Raw genomic sequence first — 17,828 nt, 5'->3', positions numbered from 1 at the left:
CTTTGGGGGCACTTCTGGATGGGCAAACGGGGCTTGAAACTCTTTTTCTGGGGCCCGACTTTTCAGTCGACTATCATACTGGCTAGAGTTATATTAAGGGTTGCTAGGAAACAGCGAACACGGAGGGTCCAGTTGCATGTGGGGCTGCGTAAAGGCTCCCCTGGGGAGTTCACTTGTACCCAAAGCCTTCCTCTGGAGGCACTTTTGAATGGGAGAAAGGGTCTCGGAAAGCGTTTTCTGGGGCCCGAGTTTTTAGTCTCCTCCCATGCCGGCTAGGGCTATGTTTAGAGTTGCTCGGAAAGAGCGAACCCGGAGGGTCCAGTTGCATGTGGGGCTGCATAAAGGCTCCCCTGGGGAGTTCACTTCTACCCAAAGCCTTCCTTTGGGGGCACTTCTGGATGGGTAAATGGGGCTTGAAATGCTTTTTCTGTGGCCCGAGTTTTCCGTCTTTAGCCATGCTGGCTAGTGTTATATTAAGGGTTGCTCGGAAACAGCGAACCCGGAGGGTCCAGTTGCATGTGGGGCTGCATAAAGGCTCCCCTGGGGAGTTCACTTGTACCCAAAGCCTTCCTTTGGGGGCACTTCTGGATGGGTAAATGGGGCTTGAAATGCTTTTTCTGTGGCCCGAGTTTTCCGTCTTTAGCCATGTGGGCCAGGGTTATATTAAGGGTTGCTCGGAAACAGCGAACCCGGAGGGTCCAGTTGCATGTGGGGCTGCATAAAGGCTCCCCTGGGGAGTTCAGATGAACCCAAAGCCTTCCTTTGGGAGCACTTTTGGATGGTCCAAGGGGAATCGCAATTCTTTTTCTGAGGCCCTCTTTTTCAGTCTACTCGCATTGCGCCGAGGGCTATATTTAGGCTTGCGGTGAAAGAGTGAACCTGGAGGGTCCAGTTGCATGTGGGGCTGCATAAAGGCTCCCCTGGGGAGTTCACTTGTACCCAAAGCCTTCATTTGGGGGCACTTCTGGATGGGTGAATGGGGCTTGAAACGATTTTTCTGTGGCCCGAGTTTTCAGTCTTCTGCCATGCTGGCTAGTGTTATATTTAGGGTTGCTCGGAAACAGCGAACCCGGAGGGTCCAGTTACATGTGGGGCTGCGTAAAGGCTCCCCTGGGGAGTTCACTTGTACCCAAAGCCTTCCTCTGGGGGCACTTTTGAATGCGCCAAAGGGGCGCGGAAAGCGTTTTCTGGGGCCCGAGTTTTCAGTCGCCTCCCATGCCTGCTAGGGCTATGTTTAGTTTTGCTTGGTAAGAGCGAACCCGGAGGGTCCAGTTGCATGTGGGGCTGCATAAAGGCTCCCCTGGGGAGTTCACTTCTACCCAAAGCCTTCCTTTAGGGGCACTTCTGGATGGGCGAACGAGGCTTGAAACTCTTTTTCTGTGGCCCGAATTTTCAGTCTTCTGCCATGCTGGCTAGGTTTATATTTAGGGTTGCTCGTAAACAGAGAACCCGGAGGGTCCAGTTGCATGTGGGGCTGCATAAAGGCTCCCCTGGGGATTTCACTTGTACCCAAAGCCTTCCTTTCGGGGCACTTTTGAATGGGCGAAAGGGGTTCGGAATGCGTTTTCTGGGCCCGAGTTTTCAGTCGTCTCCCATGCCGGCTAGGGCTATGTTTAGTGTTGCTCGGAAAGAGCGAACCCGAGGGTCCAGTTGCATGTGGGGCTGCATAAAGGCTCCCCTGGGGAGTTCACTTGTACCCAAAGCCTTCCTCTGGGGGCACTTTTGGATGGGCGAAAGGGTCTCGGAAAGCGTTTTCTGGGGCCCGAGTTTTTAGTCTCCTCCCATGCCGGCTAGGGCTATGTTTAGAGTTGCTCGGAAAGAGCGAACCCGGAGGGTCCAGTTGCATGTGGGGCTGCATAAAGGCTCCCCTGGGGAGTTCACTTCTACCCAAAGCCTTCCTTTGGGGGCACTTCTGGATGGGTGAATGGGGCTTGAAATGCTTTTTCTGTGGCCCGAGTTTTCCGTCTTTAGCCATGCTGGCTAGTGTTATATTAAGGGTTGCTCGGAAACAGCGAACCCGGAGGGTCCAGTTGCATGTGGGGCTGCATAAAGGCTCCCCTGGGGAGTTCAGATGTTCCCAAAGCCTTCCTTTGGGGGCACTTTTGGATGGTCCAAGGGGAATCGCAATGCGTTTTCTGAGGCCCGCTTTTTCTGTCTTCTCCCATTGCGCCGAGTGCTATATTTAGGTTTGCGGTGAAAGAGTGAACCCGGAGGGTCCAGTTGCATGTGGGGCTGCATAAAGGCTCCCCTGGGGAGTTCACTTGTACGCAAAGCCTTCCTTTGGGGACACTTCTGGATGGGCGAATGGGGCTTGTAACGCGTTTTCTGTGGCCCGAGTTTTCAGTCGACTCTCATGCTGGCTAGGGTTATATTTAGGGTTGCTCGAGAACAGTGAACCCGGAGGGTCCAGTTGCATGTGGGGCTGAATAAAGGGTCCCCTGGGGAGTTCACTTGTACCCAAAGCCTTCCTCTGGGGGCACTTTTGGATGGGCGAAAGGGGCTCGGAAAGCGTTTTCTGGGGCCCGAGTTTTCAGTCGTCTCCCATGCCGGCTCGGGCTATGTTTAGTGTTGCTCAGAAAGAGCGAACCCGGACGTTCCAGTTGAATGTGGGGCTGTATAAACGCTCCCCTGGGGAGTTCACTTGTACCCAAAGCCTTCCTTTGGGGGCACTTTTGAATTGGCGAATGGGGCTTGAAACGCTTTTTCTGTGGCCCGAGTTTTCCGTCTTAACCATGCTGGCTAGTGTTATATTAAGGGTTGCTCGGAAACAGCGAACCCGGAGGGTCCAGTTGCATGTGGGGCTGCATAAAGGCTCCCCTGGGGAGTTCAGTTGTACCCAAAGCCTTCCTTTAGGGGCACTTCTGGATGGGCGAACGAGGCTTGAAACTCTTTTTCTGTGGCCCGAATTTTCAGTCTTCTGCCATGCTGGCTAGGATTATATTTAGGGTTGCTCGTAAACAGAGAACCCGGAGGGTCCAGTTGCATGTGGGGCTGCATAAAGGCTCCCCTGGGGAGTTCACTTGTACCCAAAGCCTTCCTCTGGAGGCACTTTTGAATGGGAGAAAGGGGCTCGGAATGCGTTTTCTGGGCCCGAGTTTTCAGTCGTCTCCCATGCCGGCTAGGGCTATGTTTAGTGTTGCTCGGAAAGAGCGAACCCGGAGGGTCCAGTTGCATGTGTGGCTGCATAAAGGGTCCCCTGGGGAGTTCACTTGTACCCAAAGCCTTCCTCTGGGGGCACTTTTGGATGGGCGAAAGGGTCTCGGAAAGCGTTTTCTGGGGCCCGAGTTTTTAGTCTCCTCCCATGCCGGCTAGGGCTATGTTTAGAGTTGCTCGGAAAGAGCGAACCCGGAGGGTCCAGTTGCATGTGGGGCTGCATAAAGGCTCCCCTGGGGAGTTCACTTCTACCCAAAGCCTTCCTTTGGGGGCACTTCTGGATGGGTGAATGGGGCTTGAAATGCTTTTTCTGTGGCCCGAGTTTTCCGTCTTTAGCCATGCTGGCTAGTGTTATATTAAGGGTTGCTCGGAAACAGCGAACCCGGAGGGTCCAGTTGCATGTGGGGCTGCATAAAGGCTCCCCTGGGGAGTTCAGATGTTCCCAAAGCCTTCCTTTGGGGGCACTTTTGGATGGTCCAAGGGGAATGGCAATGCGTTTTCTGAGGCTTGCTCTTTCTGTCTTCTCCCATTGCGCCGAGTGCTATATTTAGGTTTGCGGTGAAAGAGTGAACCCGGAGGGTCCAGTTGCATGTGGGGCTGCATAAAGGCTCGCCTGGGGAGTTCACTTGTACCCAAAGCCTTCCTTTGGGGGCACTTCTGGATGGGCGAATGGGGCTTGTAACGCGTTTTCTGGGGCCCGATTTTTCAGTCTTCTGCCATGTGGGCCAGGGTTATATTAAGGGTTGCTGTGAAAGAGTGAATACGGAGGGTCCAGTTGCATGTGGGGCTGCATAAAGGCTCCCCTGGGGAGTTCACTTGTACCCAAAGCCTTCCTCTGGGGGCACTTTTGGATGGGCGAAAGGGGCTCGGAAAGCGTGTTCTGGGGCCCGAGTTTTCAGTCGTCTCCCATGCCGGCTCGGGCTATGTTTAGTGTTGCTCAGAAAGAGCGAACCCGGAGGGTCCAGTTGAATGTGGGGCTGCATAAAGGCTCCCCTGGGGAGTTCACTTGTACCCAAAGCCTTCCTTTGGGGGCACTTTTGGATTGGCGAATGGGGCTTGAAACGCTTTTTCTGTGGCCCGAGTTTTCTGTCTTCTGCCATGCTGGCTAGGGTTATATTTAGGGTTGCTCGGAAACAGCGAACCCGGAGGGTCCAGTTGCATGTGGGGCTGCATAAAGGCTCCCCTGGGGAGTTCACTTGTACCCAAAGCCTTCCTCTGGGGGCACTTTTGAATGGGCCAAAAGGGCGCGGAAAGCGTTTTCTGGGGCCCAAGTTTTCAGTCGCCTCCCATGCCTGCTAGGGCTATGTTTAGTTTTGCTTGGTAAGAGCGAACCCGGAGGGTCCAGTTGCATGTGGGGCTGCATAAAGGCTCCCCTGGGGAGTTCAGTTGTATCCAAAGCCTTCCTTTAGGGGCACTTCTGGATGGGCGAACGAGGCTTGAAACTGTTTTTCTGTGGCCCGAATTTTCAGTCTTCTGCCATGCTGGCTAGGTTTATATTTAGGGTTGCTCGTAAACAGAGAACCCGGAGGGTCCAGTTGCATGTGGGGCTGCATAAAGGCTCCCCTGGGGAGTTCAGTTATATCCAAAGCCTTCCTTTAGGGGCACTTCTGGATGGGCGAAAGGGGCTCGGAATGCGTTTTCTGGGCCCGAGTTTTCAGTCGTCTCCCATGCCGGCTAGGGCTATGTTTAGTGTTGCTCGGAAAGAGCGAACCCGGAGGGTCCAGTTGCATGTGTGGCTGCATAAAGGCTCCCCTGGGGAGTTCACTTGTACCCAAAGCCTTCCTCTGGAGGAACTTTTCAATGTGGGAAGGGGTCTCGGAAAGCGTTTTCTGGGGCCCGAATTTTTAGTCTCCTCCCATGCCGGCTAGGGCTATGTTTAGTTTTGCTCGGAAAGAGCGAACCCGGAGGGTCCAGTTGCATGTGGGGCTGCATAAAGGCAACCCTGGGGACTTCACTTGTACCGAAAGCCTTCCTTTGGGGGTATTTTTGGATGGTCCAAGGGGAATCGCAATGCGTTTTCTGAGGCCCGCTTTTTCAGTCTTCTCCCATTGCGCCGAGTACTATATTTAGGTTTGCGGTGAAAGAGTGAACCCGGAGGGTCCAGTTGCATGTGGGGCTGCATGAAGGCTCCCCTGGGGAGTTCACTTGTACCCAAAGCCTTCCTTTGGGAACACTTCTGGATGGGCGAATGGGGCTTGAAACTCTTTCTGTGGCCCGAGTTTTCAGTCGACTCTCATGCTGGCTAGGGTTATATTTAGGGTTGCTCGTTAAAGAGTGTATACGGAGGGTCCAGTTGCATGTGGGGCTGCATAAAGGCTCCCCTGGGGAGTTCAGTTGTACCCAAAGCATTCCTTTAGGGGCACTTCTGGATGGGCAAACGGGGCTTGAAACTCTTTTTCTGGGGCCCGACTTTTCAGTCGACTATCATACTGGCTAGAGTTATATTAAGGGTTGCTAGGAAACAGCGAACACGGAGGGTCCAGTTGCATGTGGGGCTGCGTAAAGGCTCCCCTGGGGAGTTCACTTGTACCCAAAGCCTTCCTCTGGAGGCACTTTTGAATGGGAGAAAGGGTCTCGGAAAGCGTTTTCTGGGGCCCGAGTTTTTAGTCTCCTCCCATGCCGGCTAGGGCTATGTTTAGAGTTGCTCGGAAAGAGCGAACCCGGAGGGTCCAGTTGCATGTGGGGCTGCATAAAGGCTCCCCTGGGGAGTTCACTTCTACCCAAAGCCTTCCTTTGGGGGCACTTCTGGATGGGTGAATGGGGCTTGAAATGCTTTTTCTGTGGCCCGAGTTTTCCGTCTTTAGCCATGCTGGCTAGTGTTATATTAAGGGTTGCTCGGAAACAGCGAACCCGGAGGGTCCAGTTGCATGTGGGGCTGCATAAAGGCTCCCCTGGGGAGTTCACTTGTACCCAAAGCCTTCCTCTGGGGGCACTTCTAGATGGGCGAATGGGGCTTGTAACGCCTTTTCTGGGGCCCGATTTTTCAGTCTTCTGCCATGTGGGCCAGGGTTATATTAAGGGTTGCTGTGAAAGAGTGAATACGGAGGGTCCAGTTGCATGTGGGGCTGCATAAAGGCTCCCCTGGGGAGTTCACTTGTACCCAAAGCCTTCCTCTGGGGGCACTTTTGGATGGGCGAAAGGGGCTTGAAACGCTTTTTCTGTGGCCCGAGTTTTCAGACTTCTGCCATGCTGGCTAGGGTTATATTTAGGGTTGCTCGGAAACAGCGAACCCGGAGGGTCCAGTTGCATGTGGGGCTGCATAAAGGCTCCCCTGGGGAGTTCAGATGAACCCAAAGCCTTCCTTTGGGAGCACTTTTGGATGGTCCAAGGGGAATCGCAATTCTTTTTCTGAGGCCCTCTTTTTCAGTCTACTCGCATTGCGCCGAGGGCTATAGTTAGGCTTGCGGTGAAAGAGTGAACCTGGAGGGTCCAGTTGCATGTGGGGCTGCATAAAGGCTCCCCTGGGGAGTTCAGTTGTACCCAAAGCCTTCATTTGGGGGCACTTCTGGATGGGTGAATGGGGCTTGAAACGATTTTTCTGTGGCCCGAGTTTTCAGTCTTCTGCCATGCTGGCTAGTGTTATATTTAGGGTTGCTCGGAAACAGCGAACCCGGAGGGTCCAGTTACATGTGGGGCTGCGTAAAGGCTCCCCTGGGGAGTTCACTTGTACCGAAAGCCTTCCTCTGGGGGCACTTTTGAATGGGCCAAAGGGGCGCGGAAAGCGTTTTCTGGGGCCCGAGTTTTCAGTCGCCTCCCATGCCTGCTAGGGCTATGTTTAGTTTTGCTTGGTAAGAGCGAACCCGGAGGGTCCAGTTGCATGTGGGGCTGCATAAAGGCTCCCCTGGGGAGTTCAGATGTTCCCAAAGCCTTCCTTTGGGGGCACTTTTGGATGGTCCAAGGGGAATCGCAATGCGTTTTCTGAGGCCCGCTTTTTCTGTCTTCTCCCATTGCGCCGAGTGCTATATTTAGGTTTGCGGTGAAAGAGTGAACCCGGAGGGTCCAGTTGCATGTGGGGCTGCATAAAGGCTCCCCTGGGGAGTTCACTTGTACGCAAAGCCTTCCTTTGGGGACACTTCTGGATGGGCGAATGGGGCTTGTAACGCGTTTTCTGTGGCCCGAGTTTTCAGTCGACTCTCATGCTGGCTAGGGTTATATTTAGGGTTGCTCGAGAACAGTGAACCCGGAGGGTCCAGTTGCATGTGGGGCTGAATAAAGGGTCCCCTGGGGAGTTCACTTGTACCCAAAGCCTTCCTCTGGGGGCACTTTTGGATGGGCTAAAGGGGCTCGGAAAGCATTTTCTGGGGCCCGAGTTTTCAGTCGTCTCCCATGCCGGCTCGGGTTATGTTTAGTGTTGCTCAGAAAGAGCGAACCCGGAGGTTCCAGTTGAATGTGGGGCTGTATAAAGGCTCCCCTGGGGAGTTCACTTGTACCCAAAGCCTTCCTTTGGGGGCACTTTTGGATTGGCGAATGGGGCTTGTAACGCCTTTTCTGGGGCCCGATTTTTCAGTCTTCTGCCATGTGGGCCAGGGTTATATTAAGGGTTGCTGTGAAAGAGTGAATACGGAGGGTCCAGTTGCATGTGGGGCTGCATAAAGGCTCCCCTGGGGAGTTCACTTGTACCCAAAGCCTTCCTCTGGGGGCACTTTTGGATGGGCGAAAGGGGCTTGAAACGCTTTTTCTGTGGCCCGAGTTTTCAGACTTCTGCCATGCTGGCTAGGGTTATATTTAGGGTTGCTCGGAAACAGCGAACCCGGAGGGTCCAGTTGCATGTGGGGCTGCATAAAGGCTCCCCTGGGGAGTTCAGATGAACCCAAAGCCTTCCTTTGGGAGCACTTTTGGATGGTCCAAGGGGAATCGCAATTCTTTTTCTGAGGCCCTCTTTTTCAGTCTACTCGCATTGCGCCGAGGGCTATATTTAGGCTTGCGGTGAAAGAGTGAACCTGGAGGGTCCAGTTGCATGTGGGGCTGCATAAAGGCTCCCCTGGGGAGTTCAGTTGTACCCAAAGCCTTCATTTGGGGGCACTTCTGGATGGGTGAATGGGGCTTGAAACGATTTTTCTGTGGCCCGAGTTTTCAGTCTTCTGCCATGCTGGCTAGTGTTATATTTAGGGTTGCTCGGAAACAGCGAACCCGGAGGGTCCAGTTACATGTGGGGCTGCGTAAAGGCTCCCCTGGGGAGTTCACTTGTACCGAAAGCCTTCCTCTGGGGGCACTTTTGAATGGGCCAAAGGGGCGCGGAAAGCGTTTTCTGGGGCCCGAGTTTTCAGTCGCCTCCCATGCCTGCTAGGGCTATGTTTAGTTTTGCTTGGTAAGAGCGAACCCGGAGGGTCCAGTTGCATGTGGGGCTGCATAAAGGCTCCCCTGGGGAGTTCAGATGTTCCCAAAGCCTTCCTTTGGGGGCACTTTTGGATGGTCCAAGGGGAATCGCAATGCGTTTTCTGAGGCCCGCTTTTTCTGTCTTCTCCCATTGCGCCGAGTGCTATATTTAGGTTTGCGGTGAAAGAGTGAACCCGGAGGGTCCAGTTGCATGTGGGGCTGCATAAAGGCTCCCCTGGGGAGTTCACTTGTACGCAAAGCCTTCCTTTGGGGACACTTCTGGATGGGCGAATGGGGCTTGTAACGCGTTTTCTGTGGCCCGAGTTTTCAGTCGACTCTCATGCTGGCTAGGGTTATATTTAGGGTTGCTCGAGAACAGTGAACCCGGAGGGTCCAGTTGCATGTGGGGCTGAATAAAGGGTCCCCTGGGGAGTTCACTTGTACCCAAAGCCTTCCTCTGGGGGCACTTTTGGATGGGCTAAAGGGGCTCGGAAAGCATTTTCTGGGGCCCGAGTTTTCAGTCGTCTCCCATGCCGGCTCGGGTTATGTTTAGTGTTGCTCAGAAAGAGCGAACCCGGAGGTTCCAGTTGAATGTGGGGCTGTATAAAGGCTCCCCTGGGGAGTTCACTTGTACCCAAAGCCTTCCTTTGGGGGCACTTTTGGATTGGCGAATGGGGCTTGAAACGCTTTTTCTGTGGCCCGAGTTTTCCGTCTTAACCATGCTGGCTAGTGTTATATTAAGGGTTGCTCGGAAACAGCGAACCCGGAGGGTCCAGTTGCATGTGGGGCTGCATAAAGGCTCCCCTGGGGAGTTCAGTTGTATCCAAAGCCTTCCTTTAGGGGCACTTCTGGATGGGCGAACGAGGCTAGAAACTCTTTTTCTGTGGCCCGAATTTTCAGTCTTCTGCCATGCTGGCTAGGTTTATATTTAGGGTTGCTCGTAAACAGAGAATCCGGAGGGTCCAGTTGCATGTGGGGCTGCATAAAGGCTCCCCTGGGGAGTTCACTTGTACCCAAAGCCTTCCTCTGGAGGCACTTTTGAATGGGAGAAAGGGGCTCGGAATGCGTTTTCTGGGCCCGAGTTTTCAGTCGTCTCCCATGCCGGCTAGGGCTATGTTTAGTGTTGCTCGGAAAGAGCGAACCCGGAGGGTCCAGTTGCATGTGTGGCTGCATAAAGGGTCCCCTGGGGAGTTCACTTGTACCCAAAGCCTTCCTCTGGGGGCACTTTTGGATGGGCGAAAGGGTCTCGGAAAGCGTTTTCTGGGGCCCGAGTTTTTAGTCTCCTCCCATGCCGGCTAGGGCTATGTTTAGAGTTGCTCGGAAAGAGCGAACCCGGAGGGTCCAGTTGCATGTGGGGCTGCATAAAGGCTCCCCTGGGGAGTTCACTTCTACCCAAAGCCTTCCTTTGGGGGCACTTCTGGATGGGTGAATGGGGCTTGAAATGCTTTTTCTGTGGCCCGAGTTTTCCGTCTTTAGCCATGCTGGCTAGTGTTATATTAAGGGTTGCTCGGAAACAGCGAACCCGGAGGGTCCAGTTGCATGTGGGGCTGCATAAAGGCTCCCCTGGGGAGTTCAGATGTTCCCAAAGCCTTCCTTTGGGGGCACTTTTGGATGGTCCAAGGGGAATGGCAATGCGTTTTCTGAGGCTTGCTCTTTCTGTCTTCTCCCAATGCGCCGAGTGCTATATTTAGGTTTGCGGTGAAAGAGTGAACCCGGAGTGTCCAGTTGCATGTGGGGCTGCATAAAGGCTCGCCTGGGGAGTTCACTTGTACCCAAAGCCTTCCTTTGGGGGCACTTCTGGATGGGCGAATGGGGCTTGTAACGCGTTTTTTGGGGCCCGATTTTTCAGTCTTCTGCCATGTGGGCCAGGGTTATATTAAGGGTTGCTGTGAAAGAGTGAATACGGAGGGTCCAGTTGCATGTGGGGCTGCATAAAGGCTCCCCTGGGGAGTTCAGTTGTACCCAACGCCTTCCTTTAGGGGCACTTCTGGATGGGCGAACGGGGCTTGAAACTCTTTTTCTGGGGCCCGAGTTTTCAGTCGACTCTCATAATGGCTAGGGTTATATTTAGGGTTGCTCGTGAACAGCGAACCCGGAGGGTCCAGTTGCATGTGGGGCTGAATAAAGGGTCCCCTGGGGAGTTCACTTGTACCCAAAGCCTTCCTCTGGGGGCACTTTTGGATGGGCGAAAGGGGCTCGGAAAGCGTTTTCTGGGGCCCGAGTTTTCAGTCGTCTCCCATGCCGGCTCGGGCTATGTTTAGTGTTGCTCAGAAATAGGGAACACGGAGGGTCCAGTTGCATGTGGGGCTGTATAAAGGCTCCCCTGGGGAGTTCACTTGTACCCAAAGCCTTCCTTTGGGGGCACTTTTGAATTGGCGAACGGGGCTTGAAACGCTTTTTCTGTGGCCCGAGTTTTCAGTCTTCTGCCATGCTGGCTAAGGTTATATTTAGGGTTGCTCGGAAACAGCGAACCCGGAGGGTCCAGTTGCATGTGGGGCTGCATAAAGGCTCCCCTGGGGAGTTCAGATGAACCCAAAGCCTTCCTTTGGGAGCACTTTTGGATGGTCCAAGGGGAATCGCAATTCTTTTTCTGAGGCCCTCTTTTTCAGTCTTCTCGCATTGCGCCGAGGGCTATATTTAGGCTTGCGGTGAAAGAGTGAACCTGGAGGGTCCAGTTGCATGTGGGGCTGCATAAAGGCTCCCCTGGGGAGTTCACTTGTACCCAAAGCCTTCCTCTGGAGGCACTTTTGAATGGGAGAAAGGGGCTCGGAATGCGTTTTCTGGGCCCGAGTTTTCAGTCGTCTCCCATGCCGGCTAGGCCTATGTTTAGTGTTGCTCGGAAAGAGCGAACCCGGAGGGTCCAGTTGCATGTGGGGCTGCATAAAGGCTCCCCTGGGGAGTTCACTTCTACCCAAAGCCTTCCTTTGGGGGCACTTCTGGATGGGTGAATGGGGCTTGAAATGCTTTTTCTGTGGCCCGAGTTTTCCGTCTTTAGCCATGCTGGCTAGTGTTATATTAAGGGTTGCTCGGAAACAGCGAACCCGGAGGGTCCAGTTGCATGTGGGGCTGCATAAAGGCTCCCCTGGGGAGTTCAGATGTTCCCAAAGCCTTCCTTTGGGGGCACTTTTGGATGGTCCAAGGGGAATCGCAATGCGTTTTCTGAGGCTTGCTCTTTCTGTCTTCTCCCATTGCGCCGAGTGCTATATTTAGGTTTGCGGTGAAAGAGTGAACCCGGAGGGTCCAGTTGCATGTGGGGCTGCATAAAGGCTCCCCTGGGGAGTTCACTTGTACCCAAAGCCTTCCTTTGGGGGCACTTCTGGATGGGCGAATGGGGCTTCTAACGCGTTTTTTGGGGCCCGATTTTTCAGTCTTCTGCCATGTGGGCCAGGGTTATATTAAGGGTTGCTGTGAAAGAGTGAATACGGAGGGTCCAGTTGCATGTGGGGCTGCGTAAAGGCTCCCCTGGGGAGTTCACTTGTACCCAAAGCCTTCCTCTGGAGGCACTTTTGAATGGGAGAAAGGGTCTCGGAAAGCGTTTTCTGGGGCCCGAGTTTTTAGTCTCCTCCCATGCCGGCTAGGGCTATGTTTAGAGTTGCTCGGAAAGAGCGAACCCGGAGGGTCCAGTTGCATGTGGGGCTGCATAAAGGCTTCCCTGGGGAGTTCACTTGTACCCAAAGCCTTCCTTTGGGCGCAATTCTAGATGGGTGAATGGGGCTTGAAATGCTTTTTCTGTGGCCCGAGTTTTCCGTCTTTAACCATGTTGGCTAGTGTTATATTAAGGGTTGCTCGGAAACAGCGAACCCGGAGGGTCCAGTTACATGTGGGGCTGCATAAAGGCTCCCCTGGGGAGTTCAGATGAACCCAAAGCCTTCCTTTGGGAGCACTTTTGGATGGTCCAAGGGGAATCGCAATTCTTTTTCTGAGGCCCTCTTTTTCAGTCTACTCGCATTGCGCCGAGTGCTATATTTAGGCTTGCGGTGAAAGAGTGAACCTGGATGGTCCAGTTGCATGTGGGGCTGCATAAAGGCTCCCCTGGGGAGTTCACTTGTACCCAAAGCCTTCCTCTGGGGGCACTTTTGAATGGGCCAAAGGGGCGCGGAAAGCGTTTTCTGGGGCCCGAGTTTTTAGTCTCCTCCCATGCCGGCTAGGGCTATGTTTAGAGTTGCTCGGAAACAGCGAACCCGGAGGGTCCAGTTACATGTGGGGCTGCGTAAAGGCTCCCCTGGGGAGTTCACTTGTACCCAAAGCCTTCCTCTGGGGGCACTTTTGAATGGGCCAAAGGGGCGACGAAAGCGTTTTCTGGGGCCCAAGTTTTCAGTCGCCTCCCATGCCTGCTAGGGCTATGTTTAGTTTTGCTTGGTAAGAGCAAACCCGGAGGGTCCAGTTGCATGTGGGGCTGCATAAAGGCTCTCCTGGTGAGTTCAGTTGAACCCAAAGCCTTCCTTTGGGGGCACTTTTGGATGGGCGAAAGGGGCTTGTATCGTGTTTTCTGTGGCCCGAGTTTTAAGTATTCAGCTATGCTGGCTACTGTTATATTAAGGGTTGCTCGGAAAGAGCGAACCCGGAGGGTCCAGCTGCATGTGGGGCTGCATAAAGGCTCCCCTGGGGAGTTCACTTGTACCCAAAGCCTTCCTTTGGGGGCACTTTTGTATGGGATAAAGGGGCTCGGAAAGCGTTTTCTGAAGCCCGCTTTTTCAGTCTTCTCCCATTGCGCCGAGGGCTATATTTAGGCTTGCGGTGAAAGAGTGAACCCGGAGGGTCCAGTTGCATGTGGGGCTGCATAAAGGCTCCCCTGGGGAGTTCATTTGTACCCAAAACCTTCCTTTGGGGGCACAACTGGATGGGCGAATGGGGCTTGGAACGCGTTTTCTGGTGCCCGATTTTTCAGTCTTCTGCCATGCGGGTTAGTGTTATATTAAGGGTTGCTCGGAAACAGCGAACCCGGAGGGTCCAGTTGCATGTGGGGCTGCGTAAAGGCTCCCCTGGGGAGTTCACTTGTACCCAAAGTCTTCCTTTCGGGGCAGTTTGAATGTGCGAAAGAGGCTCGGAAATCGTTTTCTGGGGCCCGAGTATTCAGTCGTCTCCCATGCCGGCTAGGGCTATGTTTACTGTTGCTCGGAAAGAGCGAACCCGGAGGGTCCAGTTGCATGTGGGGCTGCATAAAGGCTCCCCTGGGGAGTTCACTTGTACCCAAAGCCTTCCTTTGTGGGCACTTCTGGATGAGTTAATCAGGCTTGAAATGCGTTTTCTGTGGCCCAAGTTTTCAATCGTCTGCCATGCTGTCTAGTGTTCTATTAAGGGTTGCTCGGAAACAGCGAACCCGGAGGGTCCAGTTGCATGTGGGGCTGCATAAAGGCTCCCCTGGGGAGTTCACTTGTACCCAAAGCCTTCCTTTCGGGGCACTTTTGGATGGGTGAATGGGGCTTAAAACGCTTTTTCTGTGGCCCGAGTTTTCAGTCTTCTGCCATGCTGGTTAGTGTTATATTTAGGGTTGCTGTGAAAGAGCGAATACGGAGGGTCCAGTTGCATGTGGGGCTGCATAAAGGCTCCCCTGGGGAGTTCACTTGTACCCAAAGCCTTCCTTTGGGGGCACTTTTGTATGGGCTAAAGGGGCTCGGAAAGCGTTTTCTGAGGCCCGCTTTTTCAGTCTTCTCCCATTGCGCCGAGGGCTATATTTAGGCTTGCGGTGAAAGAGTGAACCCGGAGGGTCCAGTTGCATGTGGGGCTGCATAAAGGCTCCCCTGGGGAGTTCAGTTGTACCCAAAGCCTTCCTTTCGGGGCACTTTTGGATGTGTGAATGGGGCTTGAAACGCTTTTTCTGTGGCCCGAGTTTTCAGTCTTCTGCCATGCTGGTTAGTGTTATATTTAGGGTTGCTGTGAAAGAGCGAATACGGAGGGTCCAGTTGCATGTGGGGCTGCATAAAGGCTCCCCTGGGGAGTTCACTTGTACCCAAAGCCTTCCTTTGGGGGCATTTCTGGATGGGCGAATGGGGCTTGTAACGCGTTTTCTGGGGCCCGATTTTCCATTCTTCTGCCATGCTGGCTAGTGTTATATTAAGGGTTGATCGGAAACAGCGAACCCGGAGGGTCCAGTTGCATGTGGGTCTGCGTAAAGGCTCCCCTGGGGAGTTCACTTGTACCCAAAGCCTTCCTTTCGGGGCACTTTTGAATGTGCGAATAAGGCTCAGAAAGCGTTTTCTGGGGCCCGAGTTTTCAGTCGTCTCCCATGCCGGCTAGGGCTATGTTCAGTGTTGCTCGGAAAGAGCGAACCCGGAGGGTCCAGTTGCATGTGGGGCTGCATAAAGGCTCCCCTGGGGAGTTCACTTGTACCCAAAGCCTTCCTTTGGGGGCACTTCTGGATGAGTTAATCAGGCTTGAAATGCGTTTTCTGTGGCCCAAGTTTTCAGTCGTCTGCCATGCTGTCTAGTGTTATATTTAGGCTTGCGGTGAAAGAGTGAACCCGGAGGGTCCAGTTGCATGTGGGGCTGCATAAAGGCTCCCCTGGGGAGTTCACTTGTACCCAAAGCCTTCCTTTCGGGGCACTTTTGGATGTGTGAATGGGGCTTGAAACGCTTTTTCTGTGGCCCGAGTTTTCAGTCTTCTGCCATGCTGGTTAGTGTTATATTTAGGGTTGCTGTGAAAGAGCGAACCCGGAGGGTCCAGTTGCATGTGGGGCTGCATAAAGGCTCCCCTGGGGAGTTCACTTTTACCCAAAGCCTTCCTTTGGGGGCACTTCTGGATGGGTGAATGGGGCTTGAAACGCTTTTTCTTTGGCCCGAGTTTTCAGTATTCTGCCATGCTGGCTAGTGTTATATTAAGGGTTGCTCGGAAACAGCGAACCCGGAGGGTCCAGTTGCATGTGGGGCTGCATAAAGGCTCCCCTGGGGAGTTCACTTGTACCCAAAGCCTTCCTCTGGGGGCACTTTTGAATGGGTGAAAGGGGCTCGGAAAGCGTTTTCTGGGGCCCGAGTTTTCAGTCGTCTCCCATGCTGGCTAGGGATATGTTTAGTGTTGCTCGGAAAGAGCGAACCCGGAGGGTCCAGTTGCATGTGGGGCTGCATAAAGGCTCCCCTGGGGAGTTCACTCGTACCCAAAGCTTTCCTTTGGGGGCACATTTGTATGGGCTAAAGGGGCTCGGAAAGCGTTTTCTGAGGCCCGCTTTTCCGTCTTCTCCCATTGCGCCGAGGGATATATTTAGGCTTGCGGTGAAAGAGTGAACCCGGAGGGTCCAGTTGCATGTGGGGCTGCATAAAGGCTCCCCTGGGGAGTTCAGTTGTACCCAAAGCCTTCCTTTGGGGGCACTTTTGGATAGGCGAAAGGGGCGTGTAACGCGTTTCCTGGGGCCCGATTTTTCAGTCTTCTGCCATGCTGGCTAATGTTATATTAAGGGTTGCTCAAAAACAGCGAACCCGGAGGGTCCAGTTGCATGTGGGGCTGCGTAAAGGCTCCCCTGGGGAGTTCACTTGTACCCAAAGCCTTCCTCTGGGGGCACTTTTGTATGGGCTAAAGGGGTTTTGAATGCGTTTTCTGAGGCCCGCTTTTTCAGTCTTCTCCCATTGCGCCGAGGCTATATTTAGGCTTGCGGTGAAAGAGTGAACGCGGAGGATCCAGTTGAATGTGGGGCTGCGTAAAGGCTCCCCTGGGGAGTTCCCTCGTACCCAAAGCCTTCCTTTGGGGGCACTTCTGGATGGGTGAATGTTGCTTGAAATGCTTTTTCTGTTGCCCGAGTTTTCAGTATTCTGCCATGCTGGCTAGTGTTATATTAAGGGTTGCTCGGAAACAGCGAACCCGGAGGGTCCAGTTGCATGTGGGGCTGCATAAAGGCTCCCCTGGGGAGTTCACTTGTACCCAAAGCCTTCCTTTGGGGGCACTTTTGTATTGGCTAAAGGGGCTCGGAAAGCGTTTTCTGGGGCCCGCATTTTCAGTCTTCTCCCATTGCGCCGAGGGCTATATTTAGGCTTGCGGTGAAAGAGTGAACCTGGAGGGTCCAGTTGCATGTGGGGCTGCATAAAGGCTCCCCTGCGGAGTTCACTTGTACCCAAAGCCTTCCTTTGGGGGCACTTTTGGATTGGCGAATGGGGCTTGTAACGCGTTTTCTGTGGCCCGAATTTTCAGACTTCTGCCATGCTGGCTAGTGTTATATTTAGGGTTGCTCGGAAACAGCGAACCCGGAGGGTCCAGTTGCATGTGGGGCTGCATAAAGGCTCCCCTGGGGAGTTTAGATGTACCCAAAGCCTTCCTTTGGGGGCACTTTTGGATGGTCCAAGGGGAATCGCAATGCGTTTTCTGAGGCCCGCTTTTTCAGGCTTCTCCCATTGCGCTGAGGGATATATTTAGTCTTGCGGTGAAAGAGTGAACCCAGAGGGTCCAGTTGCATGTGGGGCTGCATAAAGGCTCCCCTGGGGAGTTCACTTGTACCCAAAGCCTTTCTTTAGGGGCACTTCTGGATGGGCGAATGGGGCTTGAAACTCTTTTTCTGTGGCCCGAGTTTTCAGTCTTCTGACATGCTGGGTAGGGGTATATTTGTGTTGCTGAGAAAGAGCGAACACGGAGGGTCCAGTTGCATGTTGGGCTGCGTAAAGGCTCCCCTGGGGAGTTCAGATGTACCCAAAGCCTTCCGTTGGGGGCACTTCTGGATGGGTGAACGGGGCTTGAATCTCTTTTTCTGGGGCCCGATTTTTCAGTCGTCTCCCATGTCGGCTAGGGCTATGTTTAGTGTTGCTCGGAAAGAGCGAACCCGGAGGGTCCAGTTGCATGTGGGGTTGCATAAAGGCTCCCCTGAGGAGTTCAGTTGTACCCAAAGCCTTCCGTTGGGGGCACTTCTGGATGGGTGAACGGGGCTTGAATCTCTTTTTCTGTGGCCCGAGTTTTCAGTCTTCTGCCATGCTGGCTAGGGTTATATTTAGGGTTGCTCGTAAACAGCGAACCCGGAGGGTCCAGTTGCATGTGGGGCTGCATAAAGGCTCCCCTGGGGAGTTCACTTGTACCCAAAGCCTTCCTCTGGGTGCACTTCTGCATGGGTGAATGGGGCTTGAAACGCGTTTTCTGGGGCCCGATTTTTCAGTCGTCTGCCATGCGGGCCAGGGATATATTTAGGGTTGCTGAGAAAGAGCGAGTACGGAGGGTCCAGTTGCACGTGGGTCTGCATAAAGGCTCCCCTGGGGAGTTCACTTGTACCCAAAGCCTTCCTTTGGGGGCACTTTTGAATGGGCTAAAGGGGCTCGGAAAGCGTTTTCTGGGACTCGAGTTTTCAGGCGTCTCCCATGCCAGATAGGGCTATGTTTAGTGTTGCTCAAAAAGAGCGAACCCGGAGGGTCCAGTTGCATGTGGGGCTGCATAAAGGCTCCCCTGTTGAGTTC

The sequence above is a fragment of the Anas platyrhynchos genome, chromosome 8 (assembly GCF_047663525.1).
Source record: "Anas platyrhynchos isolate ZD024472 breed Pekin duck chromosome 8, IASCAAS_PekinDuck_T2T, whole genome shotgun sequence".
Lineage (NCBI taxonomy): Eukaryota > Metazoa > Chordata > Aves > Anseriformes > Anatidae > Anas > Anas platyrhynchos.
The sequence above is the reverse complement of the archived record's forward strand: the minus strand, read 5'-3'. Positions refer to the sequence as shown.